Raw genomic sequence first — 6,485 nt, forward strand, 5'->3', positions numbered from 1 at the left:
TTATTATTTTTTTTTTTTGTAGCTAAGTATGGTATTAGCATATAAAACTCTTCTTGTTAAAGTTGCTGTAACAATGATTCGGAATATATATATATATTTTTTAATTATAACTAATATCTTAACTTACTTGCTGCATAAAGAGATGATGTTTTTCTATCTAATTTGCAATAAGTAAATTCATTTAATAATTAGTTTGATTTGTTCTATTGATGAAGAATTATTTGGGATCCTATGGTACTTCCAAATTCCAATGGAGTAAGAGGTACAATTAAAGCTATAAAAAAATCATTAAAATACAATATTAGGTTGAATTGTACCTCTTCAACATGTTATACTATCATTATCTCGATTAACGCAACCTGTAGGAATTGTAATTAGCTTCTCATGAATAACTATTGCAATAGCATAGTAGAGAAGTCTTGAGCTTCTCTTTACACAAAAAGATCTATTTCATAGTCTTGGGACTTCTTTATGCACTAGAATATTCTACTGAAACCAAGGCACCTAACTTTGATTTTCCAGATGACAAATCATGATGCTCTTTATTCTGCTCTTGATGAATTTGTATGTGGAATCCTAAGGTATTTTTAATGGAGTAAGACGTATAGTTAGCTCTAAAAATTTCTTGAAATGTATTGTTTAACATCTCCAATTTTTTCTTCTTAAAAACATTGACCAGCAACCAAATTTTTTAAAAAGAAAAATTCTGTTGACTTAGGTTGGCAGTACCATAGAGCCTTAAAGGTTGGAGATCTTACGCGGTTACACTTTAACTCTTGGATGACTCCTATTTCTACTCCTCTGAATTATTAGTATCTTATGATTAAACATCATTTATTTCCTAATTCTTTTCCCTCTAGATTTTAAAGGATGGTTTTCGATACATATGATCCAGAAAGTTCTATTTCTTCTGAATCTTTGCTATGGTAACCAATCTCCGCAGGTTTGATTTTTTGCTTTGATTTTTACCAATTTGTGGCCAATATGCTGATGTTTGTTTTACTTTTGACACAAATATGTGTGAGATTATCCTCCAAATGATTTATACATGTAGTGATCATTTCAATCAACACAATGTTTCCATTAGCATAATGTAGTCTTTGGTAGTTTGTGTTGGGATAGTGTTAACAAAATTGTAAATAGGATAGGGTTTCCCAAGATTTCAGCTTATTTATATTGATGATGTGGTGTAATTATTCTTCCCGTTGTTTTTGCTTTTTAATAGGTATTGCTTTTGTTGATGGACTTTTTATAAGTAATGCTTCCGTGGATGGACAAAACAAAGACAAAGATGGCGCCAATTTGACAGAAACCAAAGTTTAGCCTAATCTATCAACTATCTAATCTTGCATAGAAGCAAGACATTGCGACCAAAAGTTGCAACACATTCTTAAAGTTGCAACACAAAGGTCGATTGACTTAATTAAATCTGTTTCAGTAGGAAGCTGGTAATGCAAGCATTCTCTATGTCGTAGTATTATCGGATTGTCTACACCAACCTTTAAAAGTATTTAGTTTTTGGTAATACTGTTGAACGATTGAACAAGTTTGGAATTATCTTCTTAGTGTTTAACTATTTTTGTTACCTTTGATTGTACAAAAAATATAAATATCGACTATTAATAAGTCAAACTTTCCATGGACGACGAAGGGTACACTTGGTATTTCAAATTATTTGTACAGCCTACGTGTTACTAGTGTACGTCCCCACGTGTGTCCACGCTGATATCGAAGTTTTCACTTTCTTTCCTCTGGTTTCTTTCTTTTGGAATTTTTCTCGCCCCTTCTCTTCCATTGCTTGGCTCTCAGGTGAGTTCTTTTTGAATTTTCGTTGTGTTTTTTTCTACTTTTTCCATTATGCATGTATTTTGGTCTTGTTTTTAATCAAAATTTTAGGGTCTGATTTTCATTGAGTTATTTTCTATTCTTGCATGTGTTAGCTAGGGCTTTAGATAGTTTGTTGAAGTTAAGGTATCGCTCTGTTCGTTGAAGTTAAGGTATCGCTCTGTTCTCTGAAGTTATATCTCAAACTGCAATATGTTATATATTTCATACAGCAGATATTTACTAATAATCGAGATGATCCGATTGCTACTCTTTTTAAGAAAAAAAAAAGTTTCATTGTCAAATTCATCTTTGAAGGAAACTGTTGCGTTAATTCCTAACTGTACCATTTTTTACTAGATTATAAATACAATGGGTTTTACTCTTTTAAGCTGCAGCTTCAGTTAGAAATGTTGGCAAGGTAACAATTGCCGGTTCTTCCTAAGCAATGTATTCACTCACTAGATTTCAAAAATTAACCTAACTTTACTTTTCAGTTGGAAAGATTGTGCCTCTTCCTGTTCCAGATCTACTAAATTGAATGACTGAAAAGAGAATTTGCAATTGTTTTAGGATAAGAATAGTTTTGGACAGGGGTGTATTGAAGAAGCTCAACCTGGCATTTTTGTGAAGAAAGATGATAAAATGGAGCACCTAACAATGCATTTTCACAGACCAAGAACTACGAGATCGAGGGTCAGTTATTCAGGGATTTCACAAAGACCTTGGTAGATGCATGTCTCCATCCATGTTTGGTAGAGGTATTCAGGTATTTTATATCACTATTAGGGCCTGGTAATTTCAATTTGACTATCCCACCATTCATTTTGATTATAGGTCTAACGGGAATATACTTTTGAATTTTCTGCAATTGCAGGTTTATTTCATCATATTCCCTCTTTAAGACGGAAAGATGCTTTAATTGCGTGCAAATGATCTCACATGTATAATGGTATACATATTTTTGGGAGGTATGACTTATTGATGAGTGAGATGGTACTCTATGATGATTTTAACACGATTTTATGTTCAACCAGTGTGATGATTAGCGTAGATCTTTCACCTTATTTTGCAATGTGTGCATTTGTAGTGCGGGTTGTGGACTATGGGAGCGAGGAGACAAAAATTTACATTGGATAAGATAACGCTAATTGGTGGCATGGCTCGAGACTTCAAATGAAAATGAAAACGGACTGATTAACCTCCGATTGAACTTCAAAATACTACAAACAGAGAAAGGGAGGGAAGTAACATAATTATAAGAGAATAAATTAATAGTGCTTCAGTGAAAACACCCTTTAACAAATTTAACTTTCTTGGCTTCATATACTTAAAAAGGCATATTATTTGTGTCTTACGATCATGTTTCTTTCACCTAATAAGTTAAGTGAACACATTGTTCCAATAGGTTGAAGTTGCAAATCCATATAAACATATGGTTTAAAATCTGAAATGTGAAGTATTATCATTCAGTATATATTTATCTTATATTACTTAGTACTAATATTGCATATTCTGGGTATGTTGTTGTTGTTGCAACGTGTTTCCAGAAAGAGTCCCTACCAATTCAAGATGACAACATGTTTAGAATCCAACTGAAAACATCGTCTGCATGCAATTCTCTAATACCATCAGAAAAATTATTTTTCTGTCATGTGTGAAAAAGAAAACACGCTTCGTTCTCTCCTGATTCCAAACATCAATAGTGGTTCCATGATCAGACGAACTCCCTCTTTGTTCAAGCGAAGAGTTAGGTTGGTGAGATGGGGTTGTACATAATGACATTAGAATAAATGATTCTGCTCATTTATCCATGGTATTAATTTCTTGTGCAATGCTACTTAGAAATTTTGCAGGTTTTTACATTACTGTGTAATAAAAATGGTATCCTTGGTTGGTTTGGTTTACTTTCTCCTGTTCTTTTATCAGGCCAACAATAAAGATTACAAGCTCTATATGACTAGAACTGTTCACAGTCATATTAGTCAGCACTCTTTATGATTTTTGTTATTTTTGTTGAATACTAGTAGTTAGTCATAATTTTACCGACTTAGCTTTATTATCTTATTTGTAGGAACATTTGCAGGTAAAAGAAGACTCAACAACTGGCTTCTTTATGACTTCTACATGCATGCTTCAGTGTGCACTACATGGAAGATGGAACAAAAGTAACTCAAATTCCTTAATTGTTTTATGAGTCTGTGTATAAAGATGTCATAACAAATTATCTTAATCATTTGTTTATAGTAGACTTTCCTGGTGCAACACTATTTCTAAGGAGTTTTGTCAGTGTCATATTTTTTGCATTACTTGGAAACAAAAATGGCATCCTTACCAGATATTCTTAACTTTCTCATATTTTTTATCTGGTTAACAATAAGGATTTATTAGTCCCAAACGGACTGAACATTCATAATCATATTGGCCAAACACTTCCAAATTTTCTACCATATTTGCTGAATTTTAAGAGTCAGTCATAGCATTTCTACCAACCTAGCTTCATTATTTTTGTTAGCGAACATATCTGTCACCATCTTCTTCATTTGCATGTTTATATTCATTATAAGGCTAACAGATTGATAGACATCATTTGATAGACATCATCCATGATTAATAAAATGAATTAATCAAAACCTTTGACTGTTTGTGAATTTCAAAAGAGACCAAGGTTATCGTCATTTGTCAAAATATTGCTTCGTGAGTTTCTCTTCTAAAGTATGCCTAACTAATCTGGAAACATGACTAAAGGATCCTTCTAATTTTCCCTTATTTTCTAATAACGAAACTTCTCATACACATCTGTTTCATAGGAGCCTCTTATTGTTTTGATTACTTGTATGCATCATCTGCTATTAAGTTGGGGCCTTCTAATATTTTGTTCATACTCTTCACTTTGGCTCTAAAGCACATTTTCTAGATGTTTGTTAATTTCTGTGCCTTTTCTTTGACAGTTAAAGCATAGTGACAACTACTACGGGCTCACTTATGTCAGCAAATTAGATGGACCATATGATGCCAAACAAATAATGTAGAGTAAGCTCTCTGTCTTTCTCCGGTATGTTTAATGCGATTAGTAATTTGCTATTTTACATCGCAAACAGCGTTTAAGTGGTTAAAGGGCATTTATTATTGTGTATTCTTTCTGTCCGCTTAAGGAGCTTCTCTCTTCTTCCACCAGATCTTTCTACACCCCTTTGTTTGGTGGCTTTACAACTAAGTTTTTCTTTTGGTACTCTTAGCTTGAAATTAATTCTATCCACCGTAATTTATTCTCAGAATACATAAGTTTTTGATGTTTTAACTTTATTCGTGAAGTCATAAGTTCGATAGTGTGTGACATTTGGTACTCTTGCAAGAAAATAAGATGTAAGGACGAGCAGATAATGATGGTGAGTGTAAGAATATATGTATATCATGTCTCTTATCATTTTGAAACATGAACAGTAGACTGAGATTTTGGGGAATCTTATGACGTTTTGATAAATATTATATGGAAACAAAAGTACAGTATAGAGTAGTAACATCAATGTATGTCGAAGAACCAAACAAGCATGAAATATTAACTAGCAAATTTCAGGAGGATATATTATCCAAAAGTCCTTTAAATAGTGCGCTCTCTCTCTCTAAATACTTCCGGGGTGCATGTTCTAATAATTGCTAAGCATTCCTCTTCAAAAATAATTTCTAGCTCAATTTTTTTATATTCTTAGTTTTCCTCAAAGCTTTTATGTTCCTTCTCCGCTGTAGCGTTGTTTTTTAGATGAATTACTTGAAGCTTTTGCCTACTTTGCTTACTCATAAGTAATTCATCATTTTTTCATAAAAGAGAATCATATAAAATGTCATAAGGAACTGAGTCCCCCCGTCTTCCTCTTAGTGGAACAAGGTCCTAAGCAAATAGTTGAACTTGAAGATTTGACGCAATATGATATGCATTTCTTTATTTCAATTATAGCTTGTTGTTTCACTAATTGCCAGTTTGATGCATGAGCCACATAGAAGATTTAAAGTTATGCCAACTTGCACCCATTAGGTTTCTTCTACCAACTTATAGTTCCAATGTCTATTTATTTTATGGTAGCACAGTAGTGTTTCTCTTTACCTTAACATGCCTAAAACATTACTGATTTAGGGAAGTTACCTACATCTTTCTTCACATTGTGTCTTATTTCTTACTTTTACTAAATTCTTTCTTTTCATTTGGATAGATGTTGCAAATTCATCCCTTGGCTATGCTCTATAATGGCGGGCTCCAATATTTTTGTCAAACTGGAAAAGAAGGCTGATGACTGCAAAGCTTTGATAGTCGAATTTCAAAAGGGTGCTTCCCTTTTTATCTTGCAAATGAGGTTTTTCATGAAAGCTGAAGAATGTATAATTTTGCAACTACTCAATATTACAGTTGATATTTCATAATCTATTGGATATAGAGTCGAGTTTTGTTCCTCATTCATGTAGATACTGTGAAGTATTAAATCATGAAATGATCTCGATATTGAAAATTTTCAGCAATATTGTAACTGTGTGAATATTACAAACAAAAATTTTCCCAATTTTTTGGTTTAAATTCATTTTTTGTTAAAATTTTTCCCTGAACTCTAAAACGTTTGGGCTTTTTTTCCCTTGTACTGTTGGCTTTCTGTTCAGTTTTTTTGGGGGTT

At 32.7% G+C, this 6,485-nt stretch overlaps 1 long non-coding RNA gene across 8 annotated transcripts; it reads left to right on the top strand.

Annotated features, from left to right (window-relative positions):
* The first annotated feature begins 1,769 nt into the window (after positions 1 to 1,769).
* On the top strand, positions 1,770 to 6,338 carry LOC132043666 (uncharacterized). 8 transcript variants are annotated; one of them, XR_009411899.1, is made up of 6 exons: positions 1,770 to 1,809; positions 2,499 to 2,593; positions 2,702 to 2,776; positions 3,899 to 3,992; positions 4,776 to 4,857; positions 6,033 to 6,338. It is a non-coding gene; the product is annotated as an uncharacterized LOC132043666 (long non-coding RNA). The 8 variants fall into 8 exon arrangements; XR_009411900.1 differs by lacking the exon at positions 1,770 to 1,809 and adding an exon at positions 1,954 to 1,971; XR_009411897.1 differs by lacking the exon at positions 2,702 to 2,776.
* Positions 6,339 to 6,485: the final 147 nt, after the last annotated feature.

The sequence above is a fragment of the Lycium ferocissimum genome, unplaced genomic scaffold, assembly GCF_029784015.1.
Source record: "Lycium ferocissimum isolate CSIRO_LF1 unplaced genomic scaffold, AGI_CSIRO_Lferr_CH_V1 ctg26844, whole genome shotgun sequence".
Taxonomy (NCBI): Eukaryota; Viridiplantae; Streptophyta; class Magnoliopsida; order Solanales; family Solanaceae; genus Lycium; species Lycium ferocissimum.